Here is a 25,102-nt window from a genome sequence, read left to right as displayed (position 1 = left end):
ATGGCTTGAGTGCAGATGGAGACGAACTCCTGGTAGATGCAATTATACACTGGTAAGTGCCTATGGTAAGCTGTATTTAGGGGCAGTGAGGGCAGGAAAAAAATATTTTGCTGCCACTATTGAATCATCACTCTGCCGCCCAGCAACGCTGTTCAGAATTGTCCGGGGGCTATTACACTCTGGCCCCAGGGACATGGTAGAACCATCTGGGGCCCGCTGTAATGAATTTGCTAGGCACTTCCAGGATAAAATCTTTAGCATCTGCCAGGATGTTATAGCAGATGAATCAGGCGAGGTATCCAGAGCATAGACTTGTCCCGATCTCTTGGATGAGTTTCAGTTGGTGCAGCTTGAGGATGTTGACAAGGTGCTTGGACAGGTTCATGCAACCACTTCTGTGCTGGATCCTTGCCCTTCTTGGCTAATAAAAGCTAGCAGGGATGGAACAGCTGGCTGGGACAGGGAAGTGATAAACGCCTCTTTACGAGAGGGAGTGGTCCCTGGCTGTCTGAAGGAGGCAGTAGTGAGACCACTTCTGAAAAAACCTTCCTTGGACCCAGAAAATCTTAATAACTATAGGCTGGTAGCAAATGTTCCATTCCTGGGCAAGGTCCTGGAACGAGTGGTTGCCGGCCAGCTCCAGACACTCTTGGATGAGACCGATTATCTGGATCCATTTCAGTCGGGTTTCAGGCCTGGCTTTGGCACAGAAACAGTCTTGGTCGCCCTTTGTCGGGAGAGAGACAGGGGGAGTGTGACTCTGCTGATTCTCCTTGATCTCTCAGTGGCTTCCGATACTATCGACCATAGTATCCTTCTTGGGAGACTGGCTGAGTTGGGAGTGGGAGGTACTGCATTGCAGTGGTTCCACTCCTACTTGGCAGGTTGCCTCCAGAAGGTGGTGCTTGGGGAACATTGCTCGGCACCTGGACTCTCCAGTATGGGGTTCCGCAGGGGTCAGTTCTGTCCCCCATACTGTTCAACATCTACATGAAACCGTTGGGTGCAGTCATCCGGAGCTTTGGAGTGCATTGCCATCAGTATGCTGATGACACGCAGCTCTATTTCTCCTTTTCATCCTCTTCAGGTGAGGCTGTTAATGTGCTGAACTGGTGCCTGGCTGCGACAATGGACTGGATGAGGGCTAATAAACTGAGGCTCAATCCAGAGAAGACTGAGATGCTGCTAGTGGGTGGTTCTTCTGACCAGATGGTGGATGTCCAACCTGTCCTGGATGAGGTTGCACTCCCCCTGAAAGAGCAGGTTCGTAGCTTGGGGGTTCTCCTAGAATCATCTCTGTCACTTGAGGCTCAGGTAGCCTCAGTGGCAGAGTGCCTTCTACCAACTTCGGTTGGTGGCCCAACTATGTCCCTATCTGGACAGGGATAACCTGGCTTCAGTTGTCTGTGCCTTGGTAACCTCCAAATTAGATTACTGCAATGCACTCTACACGGGGCTGCCTTTGAAAATGGTTCGGAAACTGCAGCTTGTGCAAAATGCAGCATCCAGATTGGTAACAGGGACCAGACGGTCCGAACATATAAAACCGATTCTGGCCTGCTTGCATTGGCTGCCTGTATGTTTCTGAGCTCGATTAAAGGTGCTGGTTTTAACCTATAAAGCCTTACATGGCTTGGAACCACAATACCTGGTGGAACGCCGCTCCTGACACAAACCCACCTGTACACTACGTTCAAGATCAAAAGCCCTCCTCCAGGTGCCTACTCCAAGGGAAGCTCGGAGGCTGGCAACAAGGGAGAGGGCCTTCTCAGTGGTGGCCCCCAAATTATGGAATGATTTTTCTGACGAGGTGCGCCTGGCGCCAACACTGTTATCTTTTCGGCACCAGGTCAATACTTTCCTCTTCTCCCAGGCATCTTAGCATGTGTTTTATACTGTTTAAATTTTTAAATTGTGTTTTAAATTGTTTTATAAGATCTGTTTTAAATTGTATTTGTTTTAATGTTTTTAGTTACTGTAAACCGCCCCGAGAGTTTCGGCTATGGGGCGATATACAAGTATAATTAATAAATAAATAAATAAATAAAATAGATAGTCTAAAGGAAAAGCAGTGGGAGAGACTCAGGGAGAGACAGAAGCAGGTGAGTAGGTATATCCCTTTGAGACCTATAAGCAGAGGGTTAACATACCTGAGTGGTGGAGGTAGTGGTGGTGGTGACAAGCCAGAAGATTAAGGAAATGTGGAGAGGGCAAGCTATCAGACCTGGGATCTGTGGAGTCCATGGGCTTCACACACACCCCTCACCCAAGGCAATATCATTGTCAAGCTTAAGACTAAGGTTGTGCATACTTAGGTTATATCAAAGCGATCAAAATCCTCCACCAAGAATTATTTTTTTAGTAATGTATATAGTACATGCTAGAAAGGGACAAGCATAAATGCAGGTTTGATACAGAGAAGGTAGGAAGCATTTACATTTGTGTGTGTGTGCCCGTGCTGATTGTGTGTGTGTGTGTGTGTGTGTGTGTGTGTGTGTGTGTGTGTGTGTGTGTGTGTGTGTGTGTGTACTGCCTTCAAATCGATTCCGACTTATGGCAACCCTATGAATAGGGTTTTCACGGTAAGCAGTATTCAGAGTGGGTTTACCAGTGCCTTCCTCTGAAGGAAGTATGTAGGATTGTATGTAGTTCATTTATACCATTTTTATTTTTTTCTGATTATATATTATAGTTTTAATAAGTTTGCAAAGCATCCAGAAGATTTAGCTTTGGGGCAGTATTAAATTTAATTAAATGATTGAAGCTGTCAGTATTCAGTTGTGCATTTTTCGTAAGTTCTATTCATTTCCATGTGAGATATTTTTTAAAAATGGCTTATCTCTTGCATTAAAGTCAATTGGACTAAAATTTACTTAATGTTGGCCAGATCATCCCCAATATTTGTAAAAACAATTGTAACAGCATTGAGCATCTTTAGCACTGTTGCATTTTCTGCTTGACTTGCTGAACAATAATTTTTATCGGAAAACTGTGACGTGATCCATATATGTGGTCATATGACCTACACCAGGATTTGCATTTCCTGCATGTGATATTTAATTAGCTGAATTAATTGAAAACAATTGTTTTAGATCATTCCAGCATTCGCTCTTATTTTATTTTATTTTGGTAGACTTTTATGAGTCTTTAGCTGTAAATAGTCAGAAAAACTGTGGATTAAGATAGTCTGTACTTTTTCAATGAAAAAATATAACTTGTACAAATTATATGCTTATTTAAATTGCCTTCTGTACCGGCATCTCCTGCTAAGGCCTATGGCCAGGCAGTAAACAATAAACTGAAACTGAAAAATATATATTGAGGAATGATGCTGACCTCAAGCAACTTTAGAAATTTGAAAATGGCAAGAACAATTACAATGCAAGAGCCCACTTATTATGTGATTTTGGAAACAGAAGTTGTAGGAGACAGATGTGCAAACTGCAGAAACTAGGTACACCATGCTTTTTCCTTTTGAACAAGCAAGTTCCTTTTGAACATTATACTGTAAACAGCATCAGATTGCCTTTCACAAACCATCATGGAATGAATTAAGGAACCTACATTTTACATTATATTCTTTGAACTGATAGATCTATCCCATGTCTCCTTATGTTTATTTTTATTCTGTCTGTTGTTTTCTGCTAGAGTTTTCTGCTGCTCCCCCATAGGATGTTGAATATCTACTGAAAGTCTATGTAGCATCATGAATATCCAAAAGACAACCCACCCACTTATCCCTTTAAAAGTTGTGGGTTTTTTTTCCTGCCCTGCATGTACAATGCTTTGCCACCCAGTCACCAGTCCTGTAGAGTTCAACACTAATTGTGTAATCTCGCAAAGGTGAAGCTGATAATGGGTTTCTCAATTCACATCTAGGATGAAGAGGCTTTTCTGGATTTGCAGCAGAGGCAGAAAGAAAGCTGGTCTGTTTCACTTCTGCTTTTTTCAGTCTTTAAACACAAATCTCTAAGTGAAGTAAGATGCTGAGCATAAGCTAGTCTTCAAGGCAAAAGCTACCAAGAGCCGCACTGAAAATGGACTAGCTTGAGTAAAGAGAATCCCATTCATAATAGAGGTGAAACTGTGAAGGAGCTGATCTTTTTATTTCACAGGCTTATTTTATCTGCAGTCACGGTCAATTTTTATTATTTTCATTGGCTTATTTTATTGTGTTGACTGTTTTAATTGGTTGTTGTAATTGATGTTAGCCACCTTGAAGATTTGTTTGGGAAGGTGGAAAAGAAATTCTTCAAACACACATAAGTATGTCATGATGCCATCCCTGCAGAGGTTCTGCTTCATACAGTTGACACTTATATGCAATCCTGGCTGGGACATGAGCCTACAACATCCCCACATGCTACCGCAAGTGGTTACACAAGGACACTTGTGAAACCAGACAAATCTGGTGTGTCCCAGTCAAAACTATCATATTGGCCTAATAATTTCATTTCCCCAACACCCATAACATATAAAATGTTCTTATCCCATATGTGGAATATAGTATGCATAGACTACTTAATGTTTTTCATGTGCCCATATAAGTTATGATGATGCTGGAAATGGCTGGGGGTACATACAAGCCTGTTTTCATAAAGTAAAAAAAAATAACCTAAATCATGAGAAACTAGTTCCAAACAACAGAAACAGCTGAGGTACTGCAGGCCATTGCTAAGGCATATTGGTGGAGCAACATGGAAATCATGGCATTACCCTGAAATTCCTCACCTTCCCGAGCACTAAATTACATCACTGTTTTTAAAGGGTCAAGCTGGTGAGATAATCAAACTCATCAAGATTGAGGGGTGATAATTGCTCTACTTTTCATGGGAGCATACAGCAAACTCCACTATTTGCCTCTGCTGAAGGAATAACTCCTTTCATTGCTTGTGGCATGAGGTCCTTGTTTTATACAAGCACATTAAGAACATTTTACTGACCTTAGTAAATAAAAAATAACACAATGTCCCTCAGTTAAGCCTTAAAACACTGCTTTGTTTTACTTTTTGTAAACTGTTTCCCACCAATTCATGTGATCTTTTAGGGAAGACTTGGCTCAGCCTTGCTCACCAACTCCCAGTATATGGTGGATTTCACCAAAGAAGGATGAAACCCAGGCCAAGGAAATTTCCAATGAAGAGCTATGTGGGGCTTATGTCAGAACAGATGGAATCAGGGAATGCAACAACAGTCTAGTGCTATGCAGAACAGTCTTTCTCGATACAGATTAGGGTAGCTTCAAGATACATTCTGGTTTTACTAATCCAAATGCCTAATCCAGTTTACATTTCATGAAAGCGTATAGATTATTCAATTTGCTTTTGAGCTGGGAGGGAGCACTGGACCAATAATCACAATTTTTGGATTGCAACTAAACTTTTCTCACCTTATCTCCAAGTATAGTGGCAGAGTGATGTCCTATCTTCCTGTATTGGCATTAAATTTAAATAGGAGCGCTGGTGGCTGTACCAAATCTTAAATTTTCTTAGTTTGTTACTGTTATAAAGCATTTTAAAAATGAACTGTTTTTCTACCACTAAGTGCCCAATCCGTCCAAGTTCCATTGAATTCAGTAAGAGAACATTTCTGTTGAGCTCTGTTAATTTCTAGCTCCTATCTCACTCATGTTTCAAGAAACAGATGTAAAAGAACAGTGTACCCTTCTTCATAGAGTAGATGGATAAAAAGATGAATAATTCAAATAAACTAAATGGAGTATTTCTTTTGAGACAAGCTGCAGTTTTCAGTTGAAGTCTCAAGCTTGGATCCAGATCTGAATGTTCTCAAAGTTCAGACTTGGAGGCTTCTGACCCTTGTAATTTGGTCTGGATCCATCATTAACTTTGATCTGTCACTAACTTCCTCCTTCTTAAGGCAGTTTTTTAAAAAATCAAGAGCGAGCATTATGCAGCTGTTGAGATAAGAATAATTGAGAACAATGTATTTTCTTGTAAAGCTCCTCAAAGGATAACTTTTAACAAAATGACTGAGCATCTAATTCAGGCCACACATACAAGATGGGTAATATTTAGTGACATGTTAAAAGGCAAGATAAACTAATTTTGCTTTACAACAGGGTGGTCTCCAGGTCTTGCATTTATCAAAGGAATATGCACTTTTTATCTGGAGTGCATATTTTTGCTGCTCAAAAATGAATGGCAAAGGGAAGATCTAGGCATCTTATTTATTCCAGAACTTAGACAGATATTCTACAAGAGTGACAAAAATCACAATTCAGCACTTTTAAGCCCCACTGGTTTCAATGCTTAAGGCTGCAATGTAATACATGTCTTCTCAGAAGTAAGCTCCATTGGGTTCAGTGGGACTTACTCCCAGGTAAGTATGTATTAGATTGCAACCTAAGTCTACAATCTAAGCACACTTACTATAGACTACTTTCCTTACCCCCAAGAAAACATGCTTAGGACTGGACTGTAATTCTGTTTTATTCCATTCTCTAGCTACAAAAGTTACAAAACTGAGCCCTACATGAACCCGTCATGAGAACATTCAAGGTAATTTCGCTGTACTTAAACTCTCTGCTAATGCTTAAAACAAAGATCAACAATATGAAAGAGAGTGGCTATTTCTTGTTCCAACAAGATAACCTGCATTGATGTGCATTGCTGACCTGTGTTGTCACTGGGGAACTGATTTCATTAATCATATAATCATGTGATTATATTGCAGTTTTATAGCTATCCAGCTGCAGCCTTTAATTTTATTTTTTTATTTGCAAACATTTCTATATTGCCAACATTAAGAAAAAGATATATAAGTGGGTGAACAGCAGACTTAGGGCACTTTCAATTTGTCGCTATTTTCAGGTGCAAGTTAATCACATACCAGAAAATTCACGCTGAGCAATTATGGTTGGTTGGGAGGTCTTGTGCAACAAACCCACTTTCTCAAAAGATTGGACTTTTTGTGATAAAGTGACAGGAGTTTGCAGTCTGAGGGTACTTCTGGATCAATCTTTGGTAACCCCCAGGTTGGATTACTGTAATGCCCTCTTTGTGGGTTTGCCCTTGAGGGTGTTCTGGAAACCGCAGCTGGTGCAAAATTCAGCAGTGCAGCTGCTCACTGGGGCAGTTGACATGTCACCCCACTGCTGAAAGAATTGCATAGATTGCCCATCAGCTACTAGGCTAAGTTCAAGGTTCTGCTTTGGTATGTACAGCTTGGGACCAGAATACCTGAAAGATCATCATACCCTTTATATACCCAGTCAATCACTGCGTTCTGCAGGTGAGGGCCTCTTGCAGATACCGTCTTATCAGGAGGTCCATTCCACATAACATAGGAAGCAGACCTTTAGTGTAGTGGCATCTACCCTTTGGAATTCCCTCCCCTTAAATATTAGACAGGCACCATCTCTTATCTTTTTGGCGCCTACTGAATACTTTCCTCTTTCAACAAGTAGAGACCTTATCTCAGTCTGCATCTGTGTTGGAATTGCTTTTAAAGATGTTTCTAAAGCTTTTAAAAAATATGCTTTTAAAGATATTTTGTTTTAATATATTTTTAAAGATGTTTTGTTTTAATATATTTTAATGTCTGTTTTTATGATGTTTTAGAGTGTTTTAATGTTTTTGTTTGCCGCCCTGGGGTCCTACTGGAAGGATGGGTGGGATACAAATTTAATAAACAAACAAACAAATAAACTTCATGGAGATGGAAAAAGTGATTGTACTACAGGGTCATGAAGCAATATAAAGATGGTTGCAATGGTCAAGTCCTGAAACAATCCTGTATTCCAGCTTTTGTCTTTGTGCAGGCTAAAAGAATATCATTATAAAATGCTTTCTTAAAAGATTCACTGTTCTTTTCACTTCATATGGAGAAGAAGCCACATCTGGTTCAAAAGTATCCACCTCTGGATGTTTCACCTGAATGACAACTAATACCCTGGTGGAGGGGTGGAATGCCGCAATCGCCGGGGCATTAGACCGGGTGGCTCCGAAACGCCCTCTCCCCCTGAATAGAGCTCAGACAGCACCGTGGTTCACCCCACGGTTGCGAATTCTGAGGCGGGAGGTGAGATGGCTAGAGCGCCGGTGGCGGAAATCTCGCTCTGATGACGATCGGACACATGTTAGAGCGGCTGCGGCAGCCTATCATGTGGCAATAAGGGCAGCAAAAAAAGATTTTTATGCTGCCTCTATTGCATCTGCAGAGTGCTGTCCCAGGAGACTGTTCCAAGTGGTCTGGAGCCTGGTCGGTCCAGTTGCTCCGGAACCAATGGAACATGCTAAGGCCTCCTGTGACGAGTTTGCTAAACATTTTGCGGAGAAAATCGATCGTATTAAGAGTGCTATTCCGTGCGCTGTGGACACAGTGAGCGAGCCAGAGGTGACCAGTGATGCTCTGGTGGTGTGGGATCGGTTCCAGCTTCTTCCATCTGATGAAGTGGATAAGGTGCTTTCAACCTTAAAGCCAACCACTTGCTTACTTGATCCTTGCCCATCGTGGCTCATCATGAGCTGCAAAGATAGACTGGGTGAGGGGATCAAGATGGTGGTAAATACATCTCTCGAAGAGGGAGTAATGCCATCAGCGCTCAAGGAGGCAGTAATAAAACCAATCTTAAAGAAGCCCTCCTTGGATCCCCAAGATCTGAACAACTTTTGCCCAGTCTCAAATTTGCCATTCTTAGGCAAGGCGGTTGAGCGGGTGGTGGCAAAGCAGTTGCAAGCGCACTTGGAGGAAGCGGATTATCTGGATCCATTTCAATTGGGCTTCAGGCCTGGACATGGGACTGAAACAGCCTTGGTCGCCTTGGTAGATGATATGAGGAGGGCGTGGGATAGGGGCGAATGCACCTTCCTTGTCCTCCTTGATCTCTCAGTGGCTTTCAATACCGTTGACCACGTTATCCTCCTGGACCGCCTGAAGAGGTTAGGCATGGGGGGCACTGTATTGCAGTGGTTCCATTCCTTCCTCTCTGGTAGGTACCAAAGAGTGGCATTGGAGGATGAGGTCTCGGATCCTTGGCCTCTCACTTGTGGGGTGCCACAGGGTTCCATTCTCTCCCCGATGCTGTTCAACATCTATATAAAGCCGCTGGGGGCAATCATCAGGAGATTTGGGCTGCAATGTCATCAGTATGCGGATGACATGCAGCTCTATCTCTCATTTAAATCTTCACCGAGGTTGGCTGTAGAAACCCTGTCCAAGTGCCTGGAGTCAGTGAGTGGCTGGATGGGAAGGAATAAGCTGAAGCTGAACCCTGACAAAACCGAGGTACTATTTGTGGAAGACAAGGGAAGGCTGGGGGATGTGGACCTGGTGCTCAATGGGGTACGATTGCCCCTGAAAGACCAGGTCCGCAGCCTGGGGGTCATTCTTGACTCCCAGCTGTCCATGGAGGCTCAAGTCTCGGCTGTGAGCCGGGCGGCACTGTATCAACTCCATCTGATACGGAGGCTGCGCCCCTACCTTCCCAACCATCTGCTCCCACCGGTGGTACATGCCCTGGTCACCTCTCACCTAGACTACTGTAATGCGCTCTACGTGGGGTTACCCTTGAAAACGGTCCGGAAGCTGCAACTGGTACAGAATGCGGCGGCTCGTCTGATTAAAGGCAGCCGCCGGCAAGATCACATCACTCCAGTGCTGAAGGAGTTGCACTGGCTACTGGTTGTTTACCGGGCCCAATTCAAGGTGTTGTGGTTTTGACCTTTAAAACCCTACACGGTTTTAGCCCAGTCTATCTGAAGGAGCGCCTCCAGCATTGTCAGGGATGCTGCTCAACAAGATCAGCCTCAGAAGACCTTCTCTCGATCCCACCGGTTAAAACAGCTAGACTGGTGAGGACTAGAGAGAGGGCTTTTTCAATAGTGGCCCCCACCCTGTGGAACTCTCTCCCAAATGATCTCCGCCATGCCCCTTCTATGATGAGCTTCCGCCGGGCCTTGAAGACCTGGCTCTTCAGGCAGGCTTTTGGGGTGGGTTAGGTTTTTACTGTTATGGTTTTAAATTTTAACGTTTTAATGTATTGTTTTTTATCTTGTACGTCGCCCAGAGTGGCTGGACAACCAGCCAGATGGGCAACTAATAAATTTAATAAATAAATAAATAAATAAATAAATAAATAATAAAAGGCTTGGAATATAAAGCAACTCTGGTTACTAATTGCAATATGAACCCTGGAACCCATTCTTCTCTATCTCTGCTTACACCTGTATTGTTTACAAAATTGCTTGTCCATAGACTACTAGTTCTAGAGGATTTTAAGGTGACAAATATTTTAGGCCAAATTCTGCTTTCACTTTACGGAGGAATTTCCAAAGTTCAAAATACACTCAGTTGATCAAGTCAAGGAGCTGATCTTGAAAACGTTTAGGTTTTTTTTTGTTTAAAGCTGGGGGTCAAAAGACCTGCCTCAGTCTGCTTTTTTATTTCTTTGCATTAATGTTCAAATAAAAATTCCTAATACTCTCCATGGTCTTTTAACTAGCCACATCTGTTAATGTTCCCCACCTATCTAATTACTGTAAACATCACACTTGCCTGAAGGAATCAATTCATTGTTTTTCTATAACACAACAAAATTTACAAGGTAATTCCCCATTGTTAGATGAAGATTATCTTGTTTTATTATCTTTTGCATTCATAATGAACTATTTATTTATCCATAATCAGTTCCATCTGCCCATTGTCTTTCATGTCTCCTATGAGAAAAGATTATTCAGACTAAGTATATTAGTTCAATTTCTCTTTTGATCAAAATTCTACAACTCTGTGGGGCACTTGCATAGTTCCATTAAAATCAATTAGATGTCACTGTGTAAGTGATCCTTGTGTAATCTTCTTAGAAGCCACATTTTCTGTTTCGTATTTTGTTTGAATATATTGATTGGGATCCAAAGAGCTACTTCAAGCGTATCGGAGAGCTTAAGAGCACCCAGTGAGATTTTTTTTTTACTTTTTAGTTTTGAACATTAGATTTCCATGTCATATCACAAACTATTTTTACAACCCCTATCTGTTTCAAAAGTGGTTTGCCACATGTGCCCCCCATATGCCAGAATTTACCTGCACATGAAAAACTCACATGTCCATGGAAAACTTGGACAGAACTGTGCTTGTTCACTTTCCCTTGCCACATCCAACAAGGAAGTTCATTTGCAAGTTTTTGAAATTTCCTTTGACCTCATAGAGTTGCATGTCCACTGAAAAAGAGGGAGCCCCGTACCTCACTGATCAACATTTTCTTAGCAGACCTGATCTCTCCTCTATAGTTGTTTTCTGTTCAACAGCTGTTTCTCCCCAACTCAGCTGTAAATTTGCATTTGTGGTGAGGCAACAAAGGATGCCTGAAGTGGAGAATGGAAGAAAATGCTCCTTCCCTCAGAAGTTTGCCTAGAGGAGGGGAAATGAGCAAACCCAGCCCCCAGAATTATAATCACCCCAGAAGAGATATCAGTAGTTCAAGCTATTGTGGAGATGATTCTTCTCTCCCACTAGTTGTAAATCAGGAAACACTTGAGTGAAGTCAGTGGTGCTGACAGCACTGTAAAATTGGTATGAGTAGGAGGCCAAATCCCAGCATGCGGTAGAAAGTGAATAGCTCAACATGCGAGATAATTAATATGATGTGGCTTAGTGCAACTGCACTACAGGAAATTGAGCCCTTCAGCACAGAGGATGTGATATTAGGCTAAACTATTAAAGTGGTTGGGGTGTAAGGCAATAATTTAATCGGGGGAATATGCACAATCTGTGTACCAAATGTTGAAGGGGGGCTTTAAAGTTTGGGGCTTGTGATGACATACACATTGCAGAATACAGATGGTGGAATTCCAGTACTAAAGCCAAGAACTATGTTGTCATGGAGACCTGAACGCACATTTTTCTGGAGACATACAATCCTTAAGATATTTTATACACCAGCTAAAGGATCCTAAAGGATCATGGTGGCTACATTAATTACAACTAGGGAGATCTGGATCTCTACATTTCCTAATTAATTTCATTAGGTTCTAATGTATGTCTCAATATTGTATAACTTTACTTAGATAGCCTAAATCCATTGCAGAATGTCTTGAATTCACATGCTCTAATGGTCATAGTAGAAAATTTTAGGATCAGATTTGTTCTTGAAGAAATCCTCCTCCAAAGATCCATTTGCCTTTATTCTTTCTTGAGTTTTCTAATAGAACACTTTATAGATTTTTCTGGACAGGCAGTGGATAGCATGTGACGTTTGTAGCACTTACCAGAGGTGGTAAATTGTTCACTTTGACACAGACCAAAAGAGAAAGTTCCTTTTGGAAGTCATCAGATATCAGTGATGATGAGGACTATTGAGCCGTTTTCTGACTTGGCAGTTTCACATTACTTTCTCTCCCTTTCTGAGCATTGCTTAGTACTTATGGAGCTTGAGCTACGCTGGTAGGGCAAATCAAATCTCAGACACGAATTACTATTAGGAAACAGGAAAACCAACACAGAAGTTGGCAATGTAACGGTCTTAGTTGTTTGTTTGTCTTTATAAAATATACCACCCTCTTGCAAAACATTAAGATGATGTATAAAAATGTAAATGTCCTGCCTTCAAGTTGATTCCGACTTATGGCGACCCTATGAAGAGGGTTTTCATGAGGCTGAGAGGGAGTGGCTGGCCCAAGGTCACCCAGTGAGCTTCATGGCTGTGTGGGGATTCAAACCCTGGTCTCCCAGGTCGTAGTCCAACACCTTAACCACTACATCACACTGGCTCTACAAAGATGATGTATAGTAACATAAAAACATTTAAGAGAAATGCAAAATAATAATTAAAAATGATTGGCTATTCAAGAGACATTTTAAACGACTGAATTTTATTATTAATGATGATGATGATGATGTCCTGCCCTTCCTCCAAAGAGGAGCCCAAGGCGGCAAACAACAAGTGAGAAAACAATAAAAACTGCTAAAAAAATCTTTAAAAAATCTTAAAAACAATTCAAGTAGACATGCATAGGCCTGTCAGCACAAAAGTGATGTTTGAAAGTCAAAAGCGAAGATTCCTACTTATGATGATGATCTTCCTTGGGAAGCTCAGAGCAGCTTATGCAGAGCTCTCAAGCAGTCTCCCTTAAATGCATTGTCCAAGGTGAGACACACTTAGCATTTTTTAAACAATGCAACAGCAAGATATGTTTTTGGATCATTATCTGGGCCCATGTTGTGCGGTTAGGGTGAGGAGCTATGGATATTTTTTAGAATCAGTCATAGGTTGTAACATTTTGAAATCAACAATATTCTAATTAATTCAATAGCTTTACTAAAAAAATTGGATGATCCGTTGTTGTTGTTTTAAAAAAACAGAGTTACTTAAGTTCTGGCTCCATGTTGATATTTCATGATTATGCTTTACTTCTATGATAATATCTGAGAAAAAGGAAGACTGAAAGATCCAGATTAGATCCAGAAGGATTTGAATGGTTTTATATGCAGAGGCTGGATATGAAATATAGCCAGCCTATTAAATTTCATCTGTAAGATTCTAATCCCTTACCATCTTCCTCAGCTGAGAGCCAAACTGCCCACCTCACACAAAGTTTAGATATTCTGTCTCATCACCATAAATCAGATTCCAAATATTTATTTATTCCTTCTGGGTGATCTAATACAGTATTATCTTCGCTATCAGAAAGGCCTAGAAAACACTCAAAGATTGAGGTAATCAGATGTCTGGATAAACAAGGGCCGTTTTTGCATTTAGGCTATAGTGGTATAGTTGCTGGTATTTTTTCAGATTTTTTGGCCTGCTGCCACATGACATTGCTATTATTCAGCTAGTATACCAGAATAATGTACAAAAAACAACACCCTTTTCTACCACAAAAAAATCTGACTTTTGTGAAAGATCTGGAATGGATCTTCAATATTTGTATTTGTGTGGCATGTGTACAATCATCATCATCGTTTCTGTGTGGACATGGTGGGGGATGGTACACATGGTTTTGGAGATGTGTTTCATGCCGCTTGTCTCTGACCAGTGTGAGTTGACACTTTGCAAGCTCAGTTCAGGGGAGAGATATGACAGATAGTGACGGGAGTTCTGGGACAAGCCATAGCGACAGATGCATGTAGTTCCTCTCATCTAACCCCTTCTAATCTGTACTTTCACAAGATTAGAATTCTAGTAGGCATTATAGACAAAACAACAGTGTGAAAGGGCTAAATGTGCAGATTTACTGGCTGGAAGAACATGAGGATATGTAAAGAGGTATAAATACAGCCATGGAACTTTTCTCAATTTGGGCACAACCTGCCATCATCATGGAAAGGAAAACCCTGCACTCACTGTCTAGTAACAAGGACATATGACCGAAGGTCAGACAACCAGCTACAAATTCACTCTTGAAAATATTGGATCAAATAGCAACTATACTTAGGGGCAGTGCGAGCAGCAAAAAAACAATATTTTGTTGCCACTATACAATCTTCTATCTGCCGGCCGGCAGAGCTTTTTAAAATTATCCGAGGGCTGTTACATTCTGGTCCTAGGGACACGATAGATCCATCTGAAGCCCGTTGTAATGAATTTGCTAGGCACTTCCAGGATAAAATCTCTTGCATCCATCAGGACTTGGACTCCAATGTTATAGCAGTGGAATCAAATGAGGTATCCGGAGCACAGTCTGGTCATGATTTTTTGGATGAGTTTCAATTGGTGCAGCTCGAGGACGTTGTCAAGGTGCTTGGACAGGTGCGTGCAACCACTTCTGTGTTGGATCCTTGCCCTTCCTGGCTAATAAAAGCTAGCAGGGATGGAACTGCCGGCTGGGCCAGGGAAGTGATTAATGCCTCACTACAAGAGGAAGTGGTCCCTGGCTGCCTGAAAGCGGTGGTGGTGAGACCACTTCTGAAGAAATCTTCCCTGGACCCAGAAAATTTTAACAATTACAGGCCGGTAGCAAATATCCCATTCCTGGGCAAGGTCCTAGAAAGAGTGGTTGCGGACCAGCTCCAGACGCTCTTGGATGAAACCGATTATCTGGATCCATTTCAATCAGGTTTCAGGCCCGGTTTTGGTATGGAGACGGCCTTGGTTGCCCTGTATGATGACCTTTCTCGGGAGAAAGACAGGGGGAGTGTAACTCTGTTGATTCTCCTTGATCTCTCAGCTGCTTTTGATAATAATAATAATAATAAATAAAATTTTATTTAATTAGTTGCCCATCTGTCCGCCTAAGCGGACACTCTGGGCGACGTACACGATATAAATACAATGTAAAAACATATACATACAACAAATTACAATATTAACAGCAATTCATCTAACCATCCTTCAGTAATACAATATAAAGACCTAACCCACCCCAGAAATCCCATAGGCCTGCCTGAACAGCCAGGTCTTTAAAGCTTGGCAAAAAGCCATCAGGGAGGAGGCGTGATGAAGGTCAAAAGGAAGCAAGTTCCAGAGGGTGCGGGCCACGATCGAAAAGGCCCTCTCTCTGGTCCGCACCAGTCTAGCTGTTTTCACCGGTGGGACCGAGAGAAGGTCTTGTGAGGCTGATCTTGTTTGGTGGCATATTTGGTGATACTGGAGGCGTTCCTTCAGATAGACTGGGCCGGAACCGTATAGGGTTTTAAAGGTTAGTACCAACACCTTGAATTGGGCCCGGTACACAACTGGCAGCCAGTGTAACTACATCAATACTGGGGTAACATTATCTCGGCGACGGCTCTGCTTTATTAAGCGTGCCGCCGCATTCTGTACCAGTTGTAATTTCCGGACCGTCTTCAGGGGTAACCCCACGTAGAGCGCATTACAATAGTCTAATCGAGAGGAGACCAGGGCATGTATCACTCGTGGGAGCAGGTGTAAAGGAAGGTAGGGACGCAGCCTTTGTACCAGATGAAGTTGGTACCAAGCTGCCCGGCTCACTGCAGAAACCTGAGCCTCCATAGACAGCTGGGACCCCTAGGCTGCGGACCTGGTCTTTTAGGGGTAATTTCACCCCATTAAGTACCAGGTCAAAATTTCCCAGCCTTCTCTTATCCCCCACTAGTAACACCTCGGTCTTCTCGGGGTTTAGTTTCAGCCTGTTCTCTCCCATCCATCCACTTACGGACTCCAGGCAATTGGACAAGGTATCCACAGCCAACTCTGGTGAGGATTTGAATGAGAGATAGAGCTGCGTGTCATCCGCATATTGGTGACACTGCAGCCCAAAACTCCTGATGACGGCACCCAGCAGTTTCATATAAATGTTGAATAGCATGGGGGAGAGGATAGAGCCCTGTGGCACGCCACAGTTGAGGGGCCAAGGGTCTGAAACCTCATCCCCTAACGCTACTCGTTGGTATCTGCTGGAGAGATAGGAACAGAACCACCGTAAAACATGGTATCCTTCTGGGGAGACTCGCTGATCTGGGAGTTGGAGGTACTGCTTGGCAGTGGTTCTGCTCCTAATTGGCGGGTCGTCTCCAGAAGGTAGTGCTTGGGGAGTTTTGCTTGACACCCTGGGCTCTCCAATATGGAGTTCCGCAGGGGTCAGTGCTATCCCCCATGCTTTTTAACATCTACATGAAGCCGCTGGGTGCCGTCATCAGGAGTTTTGGAGTGCGATGCCATCAGTATGCTGATGACACGCAGCTCTACTTCTCCTGTTCATCTTTTTCAGGTGAGGCTGTCAAGGTGCTGAACCGATGCCTGGCTGCGATAATGGACTGGATGAGAGCGAATAAATTGAGGCTCAATCCAGACAAGACTGAGATGCTGTTAGTAGGTGGTTCTCCTGATCAGATGGTGGATGTTCAACCTGTCCTGGATGGGGTTGCACTCCCCCTGAAGGAACAGGTTCGTAGTTTGGGAGTTCTTTTAGAACCATCCCTGTCACTAGAGGCAAAGGTAGCCTCGGTGGCATGGAGTGCTTTTTACCAACTTCGGCTGGTGGCCCAACTATGCCCTTATCTGGACAGGGAAAACCTTGCTTCAGTTGTCCATGCACTGGTAACCTCTAAACTGGACTACTGCAATGCACTCTACGTGGGGCTGCCTTTGAAGATGGTTCGGAAACTACAGCTTGTGCAAAATACGGCGGCCAGACTGTTAACAGGGACCAGGCGGTCTGAACATATAACACCGATTCTGGCCTGCTTGCACTGGCTGCCGATATGTTTCCGGGCCCGATTCAAGGTGCTGGTTTTAACTTATAAAGCCTTACACGGCTTGGGACCACAATACCTGATGGAACGCCTCTCCCGATATGAACCTACCCGTACGCTCCGCTCAACATCAAAGGCCCTCCTCCGGGTGCCTACTCAGAGAGAAGCCCGGAGGGTGACGACGAGAAAGAGGGCCTTTTCACTGGTGGCCCTCGAACTATGGAATACCCTTCCTGATGAGGTTCGCCTGGCGCCAACATTACTATCTTTTCGGCGTCAGGTAAAAACCTGCCTCTTCTCCCAGGCATTTTAAATATTTTAAACATGTTAAATATTTTAAACATTTAAACATCTAAATTATTTAATATGTTGACATTTTAATTATCTTAACGCTTTAACATTCTTACTAATTTTACATCAACATCTTAATATTTGAGTATTAAGTTTTGCAGTTAGTTATGTGTTTAATTATGTTTATATTTTTTGTTTTAATTAATTCATTCTTAACTTGTGTTATATATGGCTTTTCACTTGTATCTCAGATGTTTATTTGTTGTGAACCGCCCAGGAGCTTCGGCTATGGGGCGGTATAGAACTTTAATTAATAAATAAATAAAAATAAATACCACTATAAATGGTAAGTGTGGAATACAGATTGCATGGGGGGTATTACATTGCCTGGAAGCTACAACAGGAGCATACACTACATTTTATAAAATTAGTTTCGAACATTAAAATTACAGCCATAGGATACTGTACTTTTTAGAAATATGCTCTGGAAAATCCATAATAATCCAGCGTCATATTTTTTTAAAAAAATATGCAAGTGATCCTTTAATAGTCCCTATAAAGTTTACAGATAATCTGAATTAACTTTTTAAAGAACCACCACACTAACAGAAAAGAGCTCATAACTTATGATAAAATCAACTCCAGTTACTCCTTATTTACCATGAAATTCATGTAAATAACAGTTTCTGCCTTCTCAAGAGTTATGAAATGCATTTATTAACTTAATGGGGAACCCCATCCTGTGCCCAGCAGACTCCAATTAGGGGATATCAGAAATAGCCTTCTGTTTACTATCTATCAAACAAATCTGATAAAAGTAAGGTGTTCTTTTATTTAATGCTAAATGCCAGCAGCTATTGCACACATTATCCAAAATGTGGTTTGGTGAAGAAGAGATTGTTTGGTTTAATATGAGGAAGAGAGGGAAAGATCTGTCAATTTTGGTTTTCTCAGTTATTCATTTTTCCGATCTTAAATTCAGTTCTCCACATTTCTGCAGCAATTTGTTTTTGTTTAAAAAAAATCCTCATGAAAATTCTCTAGCATTTTCTTCCAATAAACACATTTTTGTAGGCAGTTTTACCTAATGTACACATTTTGCAATGTCTTGTCATAGAATGCATTTTTTGTATGTCATATTCATTCATATATTCATTTTTATGCTCACTTTCCCCTAACATACACATTTTTGTAAACATTATTTGGTTGGTGAACTGCATAAGTTTGAATTTCGAAGGATGGCTGTGTTCCAGTTCTCAAATTATTTTGGAAAGTGTGAATTTGAAAGATTTGGCTTGAAATGTGAAATGAATCAAATTTGTTGCACATCCCTAGTAAGGGGAGACCCAGGTTGACATACCTGGTCAACCATGAAGTTCACTCTGTAACCTTGGGCAAGTTACTATCTCTTGTCCTAATTTACTGTACAGAGTTATTGTGAGGATATAAATAAGGGGATGACTGATTTTATTGGAGGAAGAACAGGACAAAATATAATAAGCAAATGAATATGATATTTCACTTACCGTACAAGGTCACCATACAATTGTGGTAGTGCAGCACATCTCACATCTTCATGTACTCTGCATCCCAGTGGCATTTTATCTTTTATCACCCTGCAATTATCAGTTGCAGTACTTTGGGACAAAGTATCAGGAGCATCAAGCAGAATATGCACAGAACAACTGGCCAAGAAATCTTTCATGGTTATTGTAAGCCTCAAACTGAGCTATATAATAAACCTGCTGCCTTAAACAAAATGGACTAAATGGACAGCCATGGGTTTATTGTTCTTTATTAATTTATTACTGAGAATATCTTGGTGGTTGCTATTAAGTCAAATGTTTGCTCACGAAACAGTAGTTGTGAAGAACATCATAGCAGCATCAGAAGGCAAGGGGAGAAAGCTAGCAGTAACATTGTGTTTCAGAAACAAGGGTCCCTTTCTTCATGCTTTTGAATCTCCCCACCTTCTCCCAACAGGCTGCTTCAAAAATAATGATTAGATCAAGATCATTAGAACAAAATCATGTGTGGTGGAAGCTGGGAATGCTCTATCTTCAGGGCCAAACTAGACTTGACAGCAGAAGTATGATCAGGTCTCCCATGGCTTTTCAACAATTTAACAACAGCTTGTGGGGACATATTTATTTATTAGATTTATATCCCGCCCTTTCTCCTGGTAGGAGCCAAGGGCAGCAAACAAAAGCACTAAAAACACTTTAACCTATCATAAAAACAGACTTTAAAATATATTAAAACAAAACAACCATTAAAAACAGATTAAAACAAAACATCTTTAAAAACATCTTTTTTAAAAAGTTTAAAAACATCTATTTTTTTTTAAAAAAAAGGTTTAAAAACATATTGAAAAGCAATTCCAACACAGATGCAGACTGGGATAAGGTCTCTACTTAAAAGGCTTTATGAAAGAGGAAGGTCTTCAGTAGGCACTGAAAAGATAACAGAGATGGCGCCTGTCTAATATTTAAAGGGAGGGAATTCCAAAGGACTTTGTATCAGGACTGAAATAATGGGAAAGGGGGTCGATCCTTTCCCCCATGCAGTTTTCCTAATCAACATTACATCCCAGTCTGCTATTTTCTTAGGGAAGCTTTGATGAATATTCCATAGTAACAGTCAGTTTTTCTCTTTAGGGCAAATAGCTTCAGAAAACCAGCATGGGGAAAGGGTTAATCCCTCTCTGGCTGGAGAGGAGAAGAGTTTTTTCTATCAGAGTAAATCCAGGGTTAAGAAATATGTCCATTTGGAATTAGTAGAACTTTCATATAATACCTCCAATTTAACTACAAGTGCAGGGAGCCCTGGTTAGATAATCAACAAGAGCGATGATCAGCTGTTCAGCAGTGTAGAGGCCAGGACCAAATCTAGATCTTTACTTCCTCCTGAGCTTCTGTCACTCATTTCCTGCCTGGTATAGCCCTGGCTGCTGAATTGGGCTGGACATTATGTATGCAGCACTTGACACCACACAGTCATTCATCCAGCTAGAACAGAGAGTGTGGAACAAAACCTTTTAATTAGATTTGGACAAAAGTCCCTAAGAATGGCGTGTCAATGTGCTGAAAAGCAAACTGCAATTCCTTGGCAGCTTTAATAATTAATGTTTGATAGGATCACAACCTAATATTTTGTAATTATTAATACTAATGAATGTCTGAAAAAAAGATAGTTGGGCTTTTGTTACTTCCAATAGTTTGCATTAGCTGCTCTGGGCTAGTTGAATATGGGAGGTTTTATTTGTCCATACCATAGTTTTTTTAATGAGAAATAAAATTACATAAGGTTCCCAAGAAAGACAGCAGTCTATTAATGAGGCCTCTTAAATATTATGTATAGGAAATACAGATTTAGAATCATATGTTACCACTGGATACTCACTTGCACTATTGCCCTCTGATGGATTAAAAAAGAACTGTTCATATGTTTGCTATTTATCTTCCAAACCAAATGGCATGCTTACAAAGAGACTCACAATCTTTTATAAATGTTAGCAGAAATCCCTTTAGGGTTCAAGCCATGATATTTTCGAGTAAAGGGCTGTTGCCCATTTTTCAACACTGTGGCTGAGCAAGGGATTATGGTGGCTACAAGTATACAACCACAAATTTGTTCTTTCTGTATGAATGCAACTCCCAAGCCATCTGGAGCAAAATCAACATTGTCCTCATGGAAGAAGACAAGCCTACAGCACAGTTGTGCAACATGTGGCGATAGTTAGCCATCTTCTGAAGCAGAAAGGAAAAGGGAAATCTACACAGCATCTATCCTGTGAATCTTCAAGGGAAAATATTTTCCACAATTATTCAGCAATTAGCCTACTCTCTACATTTGGGCTGCTGACCTTTATCTGTTGGCTTCTTTTGTTCACACTGCAACATGCTATGAACATGCAAGGCAAATGCACCAAGCTCCCCTGTGTATATAGAAATTAGCCAAGAACACACATGCCACTCACATATCCTCTTAGTCTTACCCTGCTTCCTGTGCTGTGCAAAAGTACTTGGAGCTTATATAACTACAAAGTGTATTGTCACCTAGCTGTATATTACTGTGTCCCTTGTAAATAAAAACAATTTTAATACATTGTGAGATGCCTTTTTCAAGAGTAACCACCAGTTATAAAAATGATGGGATTTAAAAAGGGGGGAAATCAAAACAGAAAATAAATTAAATGAAAAGTAATTATTAATAATGGCACTAGTGTATTTTTTCAGTGGATTCCCCCTCACTGGGACTATGACTCACATACCAGAGTGTCTTGTACCAATGAAAGAATGGCTAAAAAACACAGACAATCCTTGTGTGTTGGGAGAATGAAAAGGGTCCTCATAAAGGGAATTGGTGGAAGAGCTGGACAGCCACAAAATTGTCAAGGTCAGCCAGAGGCTAATGAGGGGCCTTTAATCGTGTGATTGTATTGTCCCCATTTCTGCCTATCAAAGCAAGTCAGGCTGCTTTATTTCTGAAGTACTGTAATCAAAAAGGCTCCAATAATATTGATGAGTAACCCTGCCAAATTTCTAGAGTATTCAGAATAATGCAGAGTACAGACCATTTTAAGCTGAGCACTTAATACAGAGTTAAACCAATGAGTGGTTCCTAAGAGGAATACTTCTCATCCTTCCTCAGGGCATAAATGCTGGTGTTTTGCAAGTGGGATTTTTAACGGCTGACAGGGACTCATGGGTCCTCCAATTTATCCCCCTTCTGTGATGCATCTCTGAAAGAGGCATTTTCCCATTATATAATTAGGACGGCATGACTCCCACAGCTACTGTTTCATTGAGGGAGTTTTTCCCCCATTCTAGGTATTTTAGGAAGTAACAGTAGCAATAAAATTAGGCTGACAAAGTGCCGATTGCCAATTGAGTCTGTGAGAAGATGTCATTTCTCACAAATAACAAGAGAGCTTTTTTAAAAAGTGTGAATCTATATTTGAAAGATGGGATGAAGAGAGATCTACATATTTGGGAGATCTATCCTGTAGAATAAAAATTGGAGGGGAGAGAGAGAGAGAGAGAGAGAGAGAGAGAGGCAACTGGGAGACTTTCTTTGCTTGTATTTCATTTGTAATAATGGCTACATCTAGTGAATAACATGATCAGGGAGTTGCCATGGCCCAGACCACTTTGGGAGCGCAGTGAAAGTATCTTCATTTCTGCAGCAAAAAGGGCTCTCAGAACCATGCTTAGTCCATCTTGATTCCTCCTAAGCCAAAGGCAGAGCATTCTGTTTCTGAAACAGCCAAAGCATGATCAAGACACTAAGGACTAACTAACATTCTTTTACAAGCCCTGCTCTCTCCACCCCATCCAGGACTGTTAAAGGGGACTTCTTGCCCAAGCACTCACTAAGATTGGCGCTGGACCCCTATCATTATGTACAGTATATGCTACACCAATTTGTTTCAAGAATGAGATGTTTTTGTTTTTTTTGTTTTTCCAGTGATAATGCTTCGTGTACTCCTGTGCACCTGGGCTTTCAGATAAATCATTTTGCATTGGCTCTGAGAGCAACCTCATCCCAGAAATAGAAGTAATATCCGGACTGGCCATCAGCTTATTTTATTCCATCCAGCCTCAGCTGATATACTTCCTATGCCTTCTAAGCTGAAACCTGGCCAGGATATCTTTATCCTTTGACAGAACAGCAGCTAAATGAATGCAAGGGAATTGCATGTGCCGCTTCCCACAGCCTTCCTGGACCCATGCAGGAAGTCATTGATCAGTGGGCTGGAGACAATATACACCAGTATTGTATGTATATGGCCCAATGGCCTTTAAAGCATTTGATCAGACAGCTCTTTATCCAATAAACTGAAAGATGGGTCTAGGAGGCAAATCATGCATACACAGACACATAAACATAGCACTATAGTCCGTGGGATCTTTTTCCAGCAGAATCCACTGAATAAGGTGGTGAGTGTTGCCTATATTTATGTAGGCTCTGCTGACTATTTGCCAGTTTTGATTTTTAAGTTGGAGCTAGTGATTTGCATGGGGTGGAAGTTTCTTCCAAAGCATACTTTATGCACATACCCACATTTTAAAGTCACATTCAGTACCATTTCTCCCATGGCTGTTTATTATTTCTCCTTACTAAATTAGTCACATAGGTGCTCCCTTTCAGGCAAGGATGACATCATGACTGGAGTGACATCACCACACTATACAGCCAGTCCTATTTGACCAAGTGATGTCTAAGAAACAAGTGAGGACAGTTTGAAGGAATAGTCAGACTGTTTTGCAAGTAGTAAAAGGGAAGGTTTTTTTCCAACACCGCAGAACATTTTCACATAAAATGGACAGTGGTTTTGGTTTAAAAGGAAAACAAGCTGACAATTATTTGAAGCACCTGTACAGTAGAAAGTCAAGCAAACATTTGGCGCTTAAGTCATATCTTGTTACAGCCAAACAAAGTGCAGGAAAAATGGCTGAGGCATCACAGCATTTCCTTCCCCCCCCCTTCAATTAAACCTAACAACTCAAATGCCCTCAGCTACTGGGATTCTTCAGAAGCTTGTATAAAAGAAACATGTATTGAGAAAAAGGTTTTCAAGAAAGATGGAAAATTCTACAAGAATTTATTCATTTAGAGACAAAGCACCAAAAAACCTCATTCTAAAGCAGTCTGCCAAAAATTGCAAATTGCTTGAACTTTATGAATTTTGAATTTTATGCAGAAAATGCTTCAAATTATGCAAGATAACAGGCCTTTCTGCACTTATCATTTATAGTGGTATAGTTGCAGCTTGAATTTTTTTTTTTAGCAAAATTGGAGCTTACTGTCTGCACCTTTGGTTGATGGTAGCTGGTTTATTTTGACAAATATATTAAAATGGTGGGGAATCGTCCATACAAGCACCATCCTCATTAGCCACACTGAATAGAAAGAGCCAAGAAAGCAGAGGCAATGAAGGAGAATTGGTTCCAGTGTGGAAGCAGTGATGGGCAAATGCCTTTCTCTGAGATGAGGGCCACATTCCCTCTTGGGTGACCTTCCGGGGTCTGCATAGCAGTGGTAGGTGGGACAAGATGCAAAAGGGGGCCAAGCAATAGATGTGACTCTTACCTTTGTACAGGAGGTTACATTCAAGCCATGCAAAAACCAGCCAAGTTCTAAACACACACACACACAGCCATATTCCTTCCAGGAAAGGTAGACACATTGTCTTCTTTCACACTGTACTTTATTCCATTTTTCTGATGATTTCTTACCTGGTAATTTGTGCATTTTATTTGCTCTTTCACACAACGTAAAAGCTAGTTCCAGGAATTGAGTGGAACACGGTGGAAGCTTAGCACTCATCTCTGTGATAAATGATTCCAGAAATAATCCATTTGCAAGCTTGGGAACCAGGAAAATTGTGGAAGCTTTGGCCTAGCTGCAGCCATTCATGACAGGCATCCCAGCATGCAGTGTGTTCCTGCCTTTTAGGTGTGTGTCATTTTTTTTCCTGATGAAAATTGTACCGGTATTCCAGTACAGGTGCAGGTAGCCGCTTCTCCTTCCTCCTTTTCCCACCCCCCCATGTCCAAACACTAACTCATGTAGTGAATTATGGGGGAACCACAGTGTACATGTGTATAACAGGTGAGAGATGAAAACAACAAATTGTTCACTGCAGCAGGGTGAGACATTTGTGCAAAATGCCAGTATATCAGCTGAGAAAAGCCAC

This window comes from Rhineura floridana, chromosome 10 (assembly GCF_030035675.1).
Source record: "Rhineura floridana isolate rRhiFlo1 chromosome 10, rRhiFlo1.hap2, whole genome shotgun sequence".
In the NCBI taxonomy this organism is placed as follows: Eukaryota; Metazoa; Chordata; class Lepidosauria; order Squamata; family Rhineuridae; genus Rhineura; species Rhineura floridana.
The sequence above is the reverse complement of the archived record's forward strand: the minus strand, read 5'-3'. Positions refer to the sequence as shown.